Genomic DNA, 15,062 nt, shown 5'->3' with positions numbered 1-15,062 from the left:
CACAGATCACTTTTCTTCTGGATGGACGAGACTTGAGTCCACAGTGTAGGGACACTGAAGTGATAGTGCAGGTGCTTGTTAGAGAACAAGGGTACTGAGCGTGACCAAGACAAGAAGTCACTTGGATGTCTATCCACTCGTCAGTGACTTGCTTGATGTTGCAGTAGTGTGACTGGTCCTTTGACCTGCGGTGCTTCGGCTACTCACAGTGAGGTTATTGTAGTTTGACTGCACACATACATGGTCTCTAGCCATATGGGTCCATGCAGTGTAGATTGGCTGCAGTAGGTTCACTGTAGGAGTAGGGTATGCACCTATAAGGAATCTATCGACCTTGATAGAAGAGGAGTGATCCTATGTGATTTGTTAGACTGAGTTCTAAGACCTTGGCCAGGGCAGTAATATAAAGTGGAAAAAGAGTTTTCCACTATCGAACTCAAGTCGAATAAATCTTGACATATGACAGACGATGGGGTTTGACGAGTTGTCCATGACCTCCGTCCTGTAGGGATCCACGATAGTAGGACTGTATCACATGTTAACTGCACCTAGAGGTTCATCATTCCATTCTGCTGGGTAGCCACTACATGCTGCTAGGTGTCACTGGTGGATGGTGGGACTCACAGAGATTATCTCGATGATCGATAAACCCTAATGAGTTGAGTTGGAATCGTTCCAACCCATTGAAAGGAGTTTTCAATGATATTGAGATAGAGATCACAATATATCTCACTACCAGTCAGAATAGAACCTATGGGGTCACACACACTAGAAGTATTGACCGATCCGATGGTTGAAATCGTGATTAGGAATCACAAGAAATCAATTTGATTGATAAGAAGTTGAAGAAGGAACAAAGGGAATTAATTAATTGGACTTAAACACAAATCCTACTTCGGGTAGGATTCCTAGAGTCCTAATTGGATTAGGACTAGGAATCCTAGTTGGAGTAGGACTGGGATTCCTATTTGGAATAGGATTCCTACAATCCTAATGAGATTAGGAATTTTGAATTGGATTCCTACTTGGAGTAGGATTCCTAGAAATCCTAATTGGATTAGGACTTCGGATTCAAATGGAGTCCTAATTGGATTAGGACTAAAATTAAACAAATCCTAATTGGATTAGGATTCCTTAAGTCTAAATTAATTAATAATCTAATGAATCAACATGACTCCTAATTGGATTAGGATTGAAGAGTTCAATTGAGTCATGGTTCATTCAAGTCCTAATTGGATTAGGACTAGCGTAGATTGAACCCAATATGGTCAATCCTAATTAGATTAGGACTTAACCATAAGAGAGGCACCCAATCCTCTTTGGAAGAGGATTAGGGCAACACAAGAAGGAGGGATCACGCCCCTCCTCCTCTCCTTGTGTGCGGCATGAAGAGAGGGGCCGGCGCCCCCCTTCCCTCTTTGGAAGATTGTCTTGGAGCTCCTAATTGTTAGGAGCTCCACTCCTTATAAAAGGAGGACTAGGGCCGGCCCCAAGGTAGAAGAGCCCTCTTCCTCCAAGCCGTGGCCACCCTCTCCCTCTCCACCCTTGGTTCAGCCACCATCAGCAAAGGAAAAGAAGAGGAGGCGTCTCCCTCCTCTTGGTCTTCTTCCTTGGCTTCAGCGCGTGTGAAGAGAAGAAGGCTGCGAAGGGATTTGATCTTCTTCTTCTTCTTCAAGATCCTTCTTCTTCCTCTTCTCTAGTGCAATCAAGAGTTGATTGAAAGAGAGGACATCAGCCATCAAAGCTATCTCTGCAAGGGAGCTGGCACCCCGGTGAGATAGAAAGCTTGGATCGGATCCTGCTTCGTGTGGATACCCGTAGAGGCCGGACGTTTGAACGGCTTCAAGCGAACCCTCTTCCAAAACCACGAATTCAGATTTGCGGTGATCATCTACCCGCACAAGGTGAAGATTTGATCATCCTAATAGTTTTAAAAGTTTTAATTCTTACCTAATTACGAAAGGTCTCGAAACAACGTTCATGCGATGAACGTCGAACCCGTGCATGCCGATTCCGCTGCCATCTGAAAAATTTTTGAAATATCAGCGGCATGGGCGGGTTCCCAACACAACTAATGATGATTTTCCAAACCAATGTTCGATGGTATGCTAATATAGTCAACTACCTCGTTACTGGACAAATGCCCAGATCTTGGACCAAGCAGGAGCAATTCATTTTCTAGGTCGTGTGAAGTGGTATTTTTGGGATGAACCATACTTATTTAAATACTGTCCTGATCAGATCATCCGACGGTGTATCCTTGAATACGAACAAAGGAAAGTCCTTTCCTTTTGTCATGACCATGCTTGTGGTGGTCATTTCAGTGGTAAAAAGACGGCTGCAAAGATTTTGCAGTGCGGATTCTATTGGCTCACACTATTCCATGACTCACACGAGTATTGTAAAGCATGTGACCAATGTAAAAGACTAGGAAAAATTTCAAGGAGAATTGTTATGCCCCGAACCCAATCTTAATGGTAGAAATCTTTGATGTTTGGGGTATTAATTTTATAGGTCCTTTTTCTATGTCGTTTGGGCACTAGTACATACTCTTTGCTGTTGACATGTGTCCAAGTGGATTGAGGCTGTCGTATGTAAGACCAATGATCACAAAGTGGTGATCAAGTTTCTTAAGGAGTCTGTCTTCGCTCGCTTTGGCACCCCACGTGCTATCATTAGTGATGGGGGGAAACACTTTTGCAATAGAATTTTTAAAGCCCTTGCTAGGAAGTAAAACATCACCCACAAGGTCATACACCGTATCATCCACAAACGAGTGGACAAGTTGAGATTTCCAATAGAAAAATCAAGACCATCCTTGAGAAAACTGTCAATCCATCTCGAAAGAATTGGTCCCTTAGGTTAACAGATGCATTGTAGGCATATTGTACGGCCTATAAAACACCAATTGGAATGTCTCCATACAGGATTGTCTATGGTAAGACTTGTCATTTACCTGTTGAGTTAGAGCACAAGGCCTATTGGGCAATCAAACGCCTAAATTTTGATCTCGACAAGGCAGAAGAGCATAAAAAGCTTCAGCTCGGTAAGCTTGAAGAAATTAGGAACAATGCTTACAAGTGTGTTAAGAAGTACAAGGATCGCATGAAGGTCATACATGATAAAATGATCACTCATAAGGAGTTTCACGAAGGACAAAAACTCCTTTTATATGATTCTTGATTACATCTATTCTCTGAAAAACTTAAATCTCGCTGGACTGGCCCATACACGATAGAGAAAGTGCATCCGCATGGTGCGGTAGTAATATGCAATACAAAGGATGATAGGTCATTTTAAGTCAATGGACATCGTTTAAAACCATACCTTGAGTATATAAGTCCAGACGTCGAGGAGATACTTCTGACCGACCCTGTCTATCATGAATGAATTAGAATTGTCCGGCTGAAGACATAAAACTTAGCGCTCTTGGGAGGCAACCCAACATGTAAAAATTAAAATTATTATTATTAAGTTACTAACATACAGGTTTGGAGGTAATTTTTTCCAATCTTTAATTTATCCAGCCATATCAATGTCCAAAAATCAGGTAATGTCTCCTCTGCCCTATTACTGCTTTAATTTTCTCAACATTGAGGACAATGCTGAATTTAGGTATGGAAGTGAGAATATTTTTGATTTTTCTACCTAAAAAAGATCTTAAAAAAAAGGAATTTCAAATTTTTAACTCTAATTCTAATCTTTTTTGGCTGTATAAACTAGAAATTGCTTTGACAATAGCTTTGAGTTAAGAAATATGATAGCAGTTCTAGCTTGAGTCTTCGTCTCACCTGTCTCCTGCTAATATGATAGAAGATGATTTAGCACCTACACGTAAGCACATGAATAGTGAGGTATGTAAACTTGCAACTAATATGAATACTTTTAATTTTCTGGATAATTTAAAGTTGTGTGAGTGATGAACACCTAAAAAAAAAGAAGAAGAAGAAAAATAGAGAGAGTTTATTTTAAGTCTTCTTACTGAGTAACCGGGCCTCTTGCCTAGCAAGCAGCGAGTGTCCGCGTAAAAAGGTGAGGATGACTGGGATTAAACTCCGAGTGACTAGTTCGGCCTTGGAGCCTAGTTGACTTGAGTTATTAAGCATGTTAGGGTGTCTCTACACCTAGTGCCCTAAGCCATCCGGATCGGGAGTCATTGGCCTAACACTCGTGATGCTAAAGTAAAATTGCTCTCCCAAGTGTAGGAGAATCGCACAAGTAATATAACTCGGAAATCCGAGGTCGATTCCTCAGGGAACGATCTATAGATTATTAGCGTAATTTTTAGATGTAATTTTCAGTTGATTTTCAAAATTTAAAAGCAGAGGATTAATAGATAATTAAACAAAGTTCAAGAATATAAAGAAGGCTAGGGATTCGGAATCCTCCTTAACAATATTACTTTCAACAAATAAACTCGGTGATTCTTGATTAAAGATTAATAAGATAGAGTAGTTCAAATCATGGAGTATACAATCTGAAAACATGAATTCAACATCTAAGTATTTATCGTGCCGGTTACGTCTACGACAAATCAAAAATCGAAACAATCCATGCATCAATACCTATATAAACCATAAAAGATCTATCAAATAAATAAATATTCAAGAATTCAAAACATACCAATAGATATAAAACAATTAGAATAAAAGATTAGAGTATACTTGATGAAAGCAATATGACAAGGATTCATCCATCACCCTTTGCCTAAGAAATTAGCAACCATTACAAAAATCAGCATCTCTCCCTTTTTTACTCTTCTTTTTTTTATCTCTTTTTTTTTTCTTTTCAGAAACAGGGGATGCCCTGTTTCTTCTTTTCAATGACAGGGCTCGGCTCCCCTCGTCTTCCTTCCACTCTTTTCCTTCAACCCCAGCTGGCCGCTCTGCTCCTCTCTTCCTCCCGTCTTCTTCTTCAAATCGGAGCTCCCGCCGCCCCCTCCTCTGTTCTTTTCCCCTTTTTATACACTCAAAACCCCTCAAATAACCTTCCAAGCAAATCAAAACGGACACTGGAATCTGGGATGCGGAAATGCTCGCTAACGGCTGGGAGGAACTGATGCTTGCTCACGGCTGGGATATTGCGGAGAAATGAAGCCGCGGACGCTTGGGACGCTTCACGGCTGGCTGGGACCATTCACGGGATGCTGTGGAGAAGGCGGACGGATCTTTGGACGCTGATTGCGGATGCCATGGTTCACGCTTGGGATGAGCGGATGGCTGGGATGCGGATCCGGAAGCAAGGGAGCCAATCGCGGTTGAGGACGACGCGCGGACGCTGCTGGGAGGCGGACGGACGCTGGCGGATGACTGGGCGTTGATCACAGACGGCTTGGGATGTTTCACGGCTACCTGGGACGGATCGCAATCGCGGTAGCTGGAGCTGGAGCGTGTGAGGCACAGGGTGAGCGGACGCGGTGGAGACGGGGTGCTGGGATACGGGGTCGCAAACGGAAGGAGGAAGCTGGGAAGTGCCTTAAACGGGCGGAAGATGAGGGCCTTGATCGCGGGATCTGGATGAGGGGTTGCGGGAGATCAAATCACAGATCCGTTGCGGGCTTTTGGATCCTCCCGGATGATGGAATTAGACCCTTAGTGGATCCATCTTGTGCTGCCTCCGGATGGCTGCCATGTGTCCCTCGGGTGCAAGTGTGCTTGACCAGGTTCAATTCTATTCCAGTGTAATCAGGCTTGAAGTCAACCAAATGCACATTTAAACTCTGATTTACGATAATCTGTGCCAAATAAAATATAAAATTAATGCAGCCTTTTTATCATTATTTGTTAGCAATAAAATTAATTTAAGCAACGTGTATAACGCACTTTTGTGCTCTCATCAACTCGCTACATGGATCAGCTAGAAAGCTTAATAAGGCTAGATATTGCCCAAGTCATTCTTCTTAGCATTCAATCTGATTAAAAGTTAAATCTTGGATGTTCATTACCATTTAACTCTAAAAAGTCTTGGAAATTAGAGTGATCATGTTGGAAGTAAGTGAAAACCACTCATTTATATGATACTACCTTGCACCTCACTACATTCTTGACTTGTTAGCAGATAGATGGGGTGTAATGAAACTCGAGTTAGAGTCTGCTTAAATATGATAGCAATAAGTCTCTATTGTCCTTGCAATTCTAGGTTCATACAGTAATACTTATTCAAATTTCGAGTTAAACATTGAAAATACCTGACTGATAAAGTTTGTGGGTAACTTCACTATAAACCCTCACGAGACAACACTCGTTCACTAGGGTAACCTAGGGGTTTAAAGGCCTCTTGCACGTGCTAAGTGAAATCGTGATTCCCTACGAAAATGGGTATGTATCTCAGTTTTGTGTACTTAGCTTCAATAAAAAGTCATAAGTTAGACTACATCTTTTGTACTCTCATTTTATCGTTTGCTTGTTGATTGCTAGAGACTAGCAATAAGCTAGTTGGGGGGTGTCATGAGAGCACAAAAGTGTGATCTACATATCACTTAAATTAGTGTTATTACTGACTGATAATGATAAATTCACTGATTTAATATTATATTTTTTGTTTGGCACAGGTTATTATAAATTAAAGTTTAAATGCGCATTTGGTACAGATTAGATTTAGAGAGATGCATCATGGCCTCAAACTGCGCGGGCCCAATCCTGCCGTGATCTGATCGAGCACATTTGCAACCAAACGTCCGAGCCTACGTGCGATCTTCCAGCGATCCTCGCGTTCCATCCTTTCCGGATTGGCACCCGCACTCTTCCAGAATAGAGATCCAATTCTCCACGCCCGTCCGCCTCTTCCGCGTCAAAGGGAGGACCAATGATCCAGCCGTCCGCATCCATGTCCTTCCGAATTTTCTCCCTGCGTCCCCCTTCTGGGTTCGAGACCCCCCCTCCTCCGCCTCTGCTTCACCGTCTGCATCCATGTCCTTTCGGATTTCCTCCGCACGTCCCCCTCTTCCCGAGTCTGCCTCCTAGCAGCCCAAGATTCCATCAGCATCCCATGATCCCAGCTCCTGGATCGTCTCCTCCAGCGATCTCGTCTGCAATCACCCGTGATTCAGCCATCCGTAAATCACCTCCTCCACGAGCGTCCGTTACACCTCCATCAGGAGATCCATCGCCGGCTTGAAGGGGTGGGGAATTAGATCCATATAAAAGGGGGAGAGGCCATCGGCTGAAGGGAGGAAGGGGGGTTCTCGGTTGGGGCCAAGAAACAGGGGAGAGCTTTGTTTTTCGAGAAGAAGGAAGAAAAAAAAAGTATTTTATTTTATTTGTTTTGGGAGTTCCACTGGAGGGAGAAGCTTCTTGTTTTCTTTTCTTTATTTTATTTGCAAAAGAGAAGAAGCATTAAGCTTCCAATCTCCATTTTTATTTGTAATCAATTTTCTTTTTTATGAAATCCATCAATTTTCTTTCATGCAATCCGTGTTCTAGGTTCAGTTTAATTTCTGCTTTTTATGCAATTTATTAATTTTTCTTTTATGCAATCCGTGTCTAAGTTTTAATTTAATATTTTGCAATTTATTTTATGCATTCTAGAATTCTTATTTTATATGCAAAAACTCTTTTTCTTTTCTTTGTTTAGTTTTTTTAGAAAAATAGCACTTCTTGGTTAGAGATTAATCGAATATCCTCAATGAATTTTTTAAAAAAAAAATAAACCATAATGGAGTTTCTATTCTCTATTTGTGTACTCCAATCGCCTCCCTGTGAATCGACCTCCTACAACCACTATTCATCGAATAGAGGATGGTAAGAGTATAAAAAAAGAATATTTGTTTGTTTGTTATGATTTAGACAACGACATCCTTTTTAAGTCATCCTCGGGTCTACAAAAAGAAAGCTGACAACACTAGCCATCTACAAAATGACAGATGAGCAGAAGTTATGAACTGAAGCCTAGAAAATCTCTTGAAAAAATTTTTGGCAACCATGTACGACAATGCAATCTCTTGTTGGCACATGTTGAATTGCCTATAACAATTCAATGAGCCAAGCAACTGGAAAATATCCTTTTGAAGCTGTCTATGTGATCTGATCGAGGAGAAAGAAGATTTTTTTTAACACACTCAACTCGAATCTCTCAAAAAAAAATAGAAAAAGATGGAAGAATTTCAAAAATAGGATTTAAGTCTTCTTTTCTTTCATTGATAATCCACCCCTCTTAAATTAAGGTACATAGCCCCTATTTATAATACTAAGGAGGTCCTTCCTTTCGCAATTTAGGTTCGATTCCTCTTCTATTTCAAATAGGGCTAGATCTCCAAAAATAAATATGACTGACAAAAATAATTAAATAAAAAATTAAAATTTTATTAAATGTATATCTTGATTTTTACATCAACTCTATTTTTCGTTGCTCTACCTAATTTTTAAAGGATTGGGAGATAACGTTCAATAAAAGTCTTTCCTAAAAAGAAAAGTTTTGGTTTGACCAGCCTATTTTGAGGCATAAATGATAGAATTTTGGCCCGATTCAACCTTCTAAGTGGTTGGCCCAAAGTTATGGATCTCAAAAAGCTATCTATTTTTTTTAAAAAAAAATACCATCTCAATCGGGCATCGTAAGACCAAGTTATGGCCTTCGAAAGTTTGGCCTATGACTCAGCTTTTCAATATGGCAGATCTTGCTCTTGGACCCTACCTAGCCTTATTCGTAGTGGCCAAAGTATTCCACATTGAGTTTGGTGATCTTTTTGGATACTCGTAATAGCCAAAGTAATTTATATCGTGTCTAGTGATTCTTCTGGATATGTGTAATGGCCAATATAGTCTACATCAAATTTGGTGATTTTTCTGAATACTTGTAGTAGCTAAAGTAGTCCATATTGAGTCTGATGATCCTTTTGGATTGGAGCTTTGCTTATTTATGAGATTTAGGCCCTGCCAAAACAGAACTGAGGATGAAAAAATGTCTACTTTCCTACCTCATAGCTAAACTACTTGGTTTTGCTCAAAGATTTAGAGATACTGGTGCTTATGTCAAAGGCATCGCCAATCGAGATATGATCTTAGTGAGTTAGGCTATTTTCTCATATAGTTTCTGAGATATTCTATCATCTTATCATCCATCAAGGTAGAACTAGCAGCCAAACTTGCTTTATCCTTCAATATACTTTAAGCACCTTCTCCTGACTGCTTGTACTGCTCATGAATCTAGACCATAAACACAGGCCCCATTTTAGCAAAAAAAAAAAAAAAAACAAAGGCCCCAACAGATATAGAGGATTAGAGCTTTGATACCAACTTGATCTGATCAAATCAAATTAAAATTCCACCCATTAAGAGCAAGCTCTAATAAAACTTGAACTAATCGAAAAAAGAAAAAAAATTTAACCTGTTCAACTAGAATCTCTTAAAAAAAAACTATAGAAAGATGGAGAAATTTCAAAAGGAGGGCTCAAGTTTCCTTTTCTTTCATTGATGATCTACCCCTCTTCAACTGAGGTACATAGCTCTTATTTATAATACTAGTAAGATCCTTCCTTCTACAATTTGGGTTGGATTCCTCTTCTACTTTGAATAGGGCTAAATCTCCAAAAACAAATATAACTAACAAACAATAAGAAAGAAACTAAAATCTCATAAAAAGTATATCTCAACTTCTACATCAACTTTGCCTTCTATCGCTTCGTATATTTTTTTATGGATTGGAAAATAAAGTTCAGTCAAAGGCTTTCCCAAAAAGAAAAGTTTAAGTTTGACAGGCCAGTTTTAGAGTCTAAACGATAGAATTTTAGCCCGATTCACCCTCCTAGGCCCAAAGTTTTAGATCTCAAAAAGCTACCCAATTTTAAAACAAAAACCATTTCAATCAGACACCGTATGACGAAGTTATGACCTCTGAAAGTTTGGCCTATGACTTGACTTTTCGATGTGGCAGATCTCGATCTTGGATCCTGTCCAGCATTACTCGTAGCGGCCAAAGTATTTCATATCGAGTTTGGTAATCTTCTTAGATACTCGCAATGACAAAAGTGATCCACATCGAGTCTGGTGATCTTTCTAGATATTTGTAGTGATCAATGTGGTTCACATCGAGTCTGGTGATCCTCCTAAATACTCGTAGTGGTCAAAGTGGTCTATATCGCGTTGGTAATCCTCTTGGATCACTATAGTACTCATCCTTTAAGCCCGTTGGACCTAGTACCCCTTCCCAAAATATGCCAATTCAATGAAAATGTTGACAAATGCACTAAGGAGATAATGAAGCTACATGAAGAGGTGCAAGAGAGAGAAATAATAAAGTACCAGTATCACGTCAATAAGTATAGAAAACCAAGTCTTCAAAGAGGATGACTTAGTTTGAGTGCATTTGAGGAAAGAGTTTTTTTCTTCCAAGAATGTAAAGTTATCTCCTTGAAGATGACCCTTTCAAAGTTTTAAAACTTATCAACAATAATACTCACAAGATTGAATCTCTTGGAGATTATGATATGTTTGCAGCTTTCAATGTAGCTAAGCTCTCTCCCTACCATGAAGACCAAAACGACCAAAACTTGATGGCGAGTCTTTTCCAGCAGAGAGTATGAAGCAAACGGCATCCAAGGCTCTTAATTTATGGTCGTGGGTTCAAGTCCATGGTTGGACGCCAATTATTTAGTGATTTATATTTAGTTAGTGGTGAACTTTTCTTTGGCAAACATTCTTTTTGTTATTTTAATTAGGGTTTTTTTGTATGAATACCCTTCTAAATATCAGATTTTGCGTGAATACCCTTCTAAAATTACTATTTGTATGTATACCCTCGTAAAATTCTGTTATTGTACAAATATCCCTAATATAACGATTATTCTAACGGTGTTAAAAAAATCATATTTATATTAATTAAAAATAAAATTAAAATTTAAAATGACATTATTACCCTTGCTCTCCTTCACCTCCACCAACACCCCCCCCCCTCCCCCCCGCCCGGCTTCCCCATCCCTCGCACCCACCCCCCACCCCCGTGGCAGCTTCCCCACCCCCCGCGGGCTCCCCCCCCCCCCCCCCCCCCCCCCCCGCGCAACGGCGGCAGCGGCTTCCCCAACCCCCGCGAGCTACCCCCCCCCCGGGCGGAGGCTTCCCCACCCCCCGCGGGCCTCGCCCCCTGGCGCCCGACTTCCCCACCACCACCACCCGGCGCCAGCCTGCCCCCCGCATATCGGGATCCCGATCGCGGGCCCAAGCCCGGAGCCGAGAACTGGTTAGAGAAGAGAGGGAGAGAGAGAGAGGAGAAGAGGAAGGGATGGAGTGCTGGTGGGATCAAGTGGTGATTTCGATGAGGCGAGTCTGGATCAACGTGGCTACTTACATTGGAAATCGGAAAACCAGTATTTTTTTTTTGATGATGCTTGTCGAACGAGTCGATCAGAACCATTCCGGTGGGAGGTTAATTAGATTAGATTTATTTCATTGCTATTTTTCTCTATGAACCTATATTGAAACTCTATTTTTTTTGTTTCTAACCGCATATCATATATTTTATTTGAAGATAAGAAAGACGAAATATCATCCATTTTTGATTGATTGTTGAAACATAATATGGTTGTATATTATTTTTTTTTTATTTTGTTAGAATAGGTTTGGTTGATAAGCACTCTCTCTTACAATGTATATCGTGTATATTTATTTATTCAATGCACAGGTTCTTAAATGGAGCAACAACTATTCAAATTAAAGGTAAAATTTTGAGGATATTATAAGAAGGTTAAGAATTCTGCAAGACTTAAGTACTACTTTGGAAGACAAAAGAGCTGGTTAGTTGATGTTGACTGCTATAAAGGATTATAAAGGCTATTACATTAATTAATGTATCTAAATTCTTTCCATCTACTATGATTTTTTTTTGCGTATATACCCTTCTAAATATAGAAAATTGTATGAATATCCTTGTAAATTTACTATTTGCTTGTATACCCTTATATAAATTTCTATTTGCATGCCCACCCATTAAGGATATTTTAGTCATTTTAATTTAAAACCATTAATTTTTTAACGGTGTTAGATGGCATGGGTATATATGCAAAAATAAGAATAAAAAAGGGTAGAATAGCAAAACAAGTATTTTACGAGGGTATATATACAAATATCAATTTTGAAAGGGTATTCACGCAAAATCTGATATTTAGAAGAGTATCCATGCAAAAAACTCTTTTAGTTAAGAGTTATTAAAGTCATAATAAGGATTCTTATTGTACTACTTATAAATACCCCTCTAAGGTTCCCACATAGAACGTCTATTGAATCATTGAACTAGTGAATAATTTTCTTTAAAATATTTTCTTGTTTCTCTCTCCCATTTCTTTTGGTGGATTTCTAGGGTTGTGAGTAGGCATGTGAGAGCTTTATCCTTAGAGTGACCAGTGATTCGGCTTGGGAGAGAGAGAGAGGGAGACCCATCACTCCTCTAACAACAGTTTGTCTCTACCAGGATTCAACCAGTTTGTGGATTCATCCCTACAAGCATTTAGACTCCATCTTCTCATATCGTACGTGCCGTAATAGGATTTATGTGCCGCAACAATCGGTTCTGTCAACATCCTCTTTGTTCTTTTATATTCAAGCCAATTTAACACCTCCAAGCGCCTACAACTCCTCTTATATATTTATTTCTTATTTATTATATAGATTCATCTTAACATTCTCATTTTTTCTATATTCAACTTATTTTCATATGTTTGCTTATTGTCCAGCACTCTAAGCTATACAAGATGGTAAGCCTTACTATTATTCTATAAAATTTTCTCTTATGTCTCAAAGGTATGTGCCATCATAGATATATCTCTCTACTTCATTCAATCAGCTCTCATTCTATTATACACATTTTCATCTCTCTACTTATTATTTTATATAATAGATCCTAAGTAATGAAATTGGTTACTTTATGGTATCTCCTGTCACATCATTATTTCTATTTCATCAAATTTACATTCTATATACTCTTTTTTTATTCTACCAATCTTTAAGTATTTATCCTCTATTTTTTTTTTCTTCATAATTTAATTTAGTATTTAATCTAGTTTTCTTTTTATCAATAATGCATATCATCCATAAATAACATAAACCATGGTACATCTTCCTAAATATCCACAATACATTTATCCATAATCATATAAAAATATATGGACTTAGTGTTGATCCTTGATACATGTATAGTACCTGGTAATATACTTGCTGTACCATAGTAACTCTAACAAGGCTTTTGATAAAGCTACTTTAATAAGTTTCAAGAATTGCAATCAATACCTATTCATTCACCTCTCAATTTATTGGTACAATGTAGTAATCGGATTGGTGTGGTCAATGTGAGATCGATAGTATCAATCATAACCCCAAGTATTGCTCAGCAACTCACTAACTTCTACACGGACTGGTGAAAAGTAGCGATATGATGATGGATGACCTCTAGCATTTTTACAGGGTTTCTAAGAACAACATTTTTTGGTAACAGCGATTTATTCCCTGGCAAAGCACCCTTTGAGAACTTTTCTTTTCCATAATTAAGAGTCATTTTTTGTCTTAGTTTGCTTTGTAACAAAAAGTAACAGGCAATTAACAAAATTATCTGTTCATCAAAATTCACTGAATAAGACATTATCTCACAACCATAGGTTTAAATTAAGATATTCTTTTAATTGGATGAGCAGCGAAATGAAAAATAATATTTCTTTTTATTGTTGAATGGCCTTCTAAATAAATAACAAGGAAAAAGCAAGTGTTGTTTTAAATCCCCATATATAATGTGATAGGATTACCTCTAAAGATCATTATGACAACCACTTGACAATATGAGGTCATTCAATTTCAATTTAGATTGTATTTGGCATCACTTTTAGAACAACTTAAATTTATTATTTTTTATTTTTTAAAAAACATAAATATGTTTGCAGTATTCAATTGTTTTAAAATCTAAATATAAATTCTAAAAATAGTGATATTGTGAAGATGATGGTAATAATAGTGGCAATAGTGCTAGTAGTTGCAACTTCTAGCAATAGTGATGACACTAATAGTAAAGGTTGTGGTTGTACGACAGCAATGGCGACGATAATAGTGGAGGCAATGGCAATTGTGGTGACAATGATGAAGGTGACGATGATGGTGGTGGGGGCATGGTGATGGCAACAATAGTAATTGGGTAGCAGTGTTAGTGATGGTGGAAGCAACTAACCTTTTTAAGCCACTTGTAATAGTTTTCATCCTTTCAAAAACCAAACTACAATTTTTGGCAAATAAAAAGTAAAAATAATTCTATCAAATAGCTTCTTTGTCTTGATGTTTATATTTTAATTTTTTACACAAATTAAAAAGTATAGTAATACCAAGCAGAGCCTTGGCTATAGAAGTTATTAAATTATTTATTAGATAAAGGGCTAATTTGGATACGAGATGATACTATTTGATTAATAAGATCTTCGTGATGGTTTTTAGTTTTAAACATACAAGGAAACATGATAGTTTAAAGAGATTGAGACAGCTAGGGAGCAACTAATCCTTATTTTCAGGGCAAGCTAAGAGCAGTAGATTGTATCATCTCAACCATCTATTAATGTGGCACCAAGAATATATTGGCCGAAGAAGAAAAGATATCAAAAAGACAATAATGTTTTGCTCTTATCTTTCCTTTGGAGTAATTATCTTAAGCTTTTTCCAACATTAGGTTGGTTTTATAGATCCTCATTTACAGAGCATTCCTATTTAGGATAGTCTCTGATATTATTCCAAATTTCTTCATATTCCTCCCTCATAATTTCTAACCATAACTCTTTGGGTCTTTCCTTCATTTTCTTACCACCTTCAAAACAAACTAAAGTACCTTTCTTTGCTAGAGCCTCCTTGAATCGTCATTATATATATGTTGGCACCATCTCAATCAATATGTTATTACTACTTTTTTAATTTTTGCATATCCAATAGATCCTTTAATTATTAATTTATTATTTTATCTTTTTTAGTTTTTCTACACATCTATCTTAATATTATCAATTTTTACTCCATTCAGCTTATTGTCATGTACTTTCTTTAAATTTTTTATTATTATTTCCTATCACATAACATTCTGGATGCACCTCCACTTCACCAAACCAGCCCCAA

The sequence above is a fragment of the Phoenix dactylifera genome, chromosome 15 (genome assembly GCF_051530095.1).
Source record: "Phoenix dactylifera cultivar Ajwa chromosome 15, Ajwa_hap1_PhDact_Kaust_v1.1, whole genome shotgun sequence".
Taxonomy (NCBI): domain Eukaryota; kingdom Viridiplantae; phylum Streptophyta; class Magnoliopsida; order Arecales; family Arecaceae; genus Phoenix; species Phoenix dactylifera.
Note: the sequence above shows the minus strand (reverse complement) of the source record.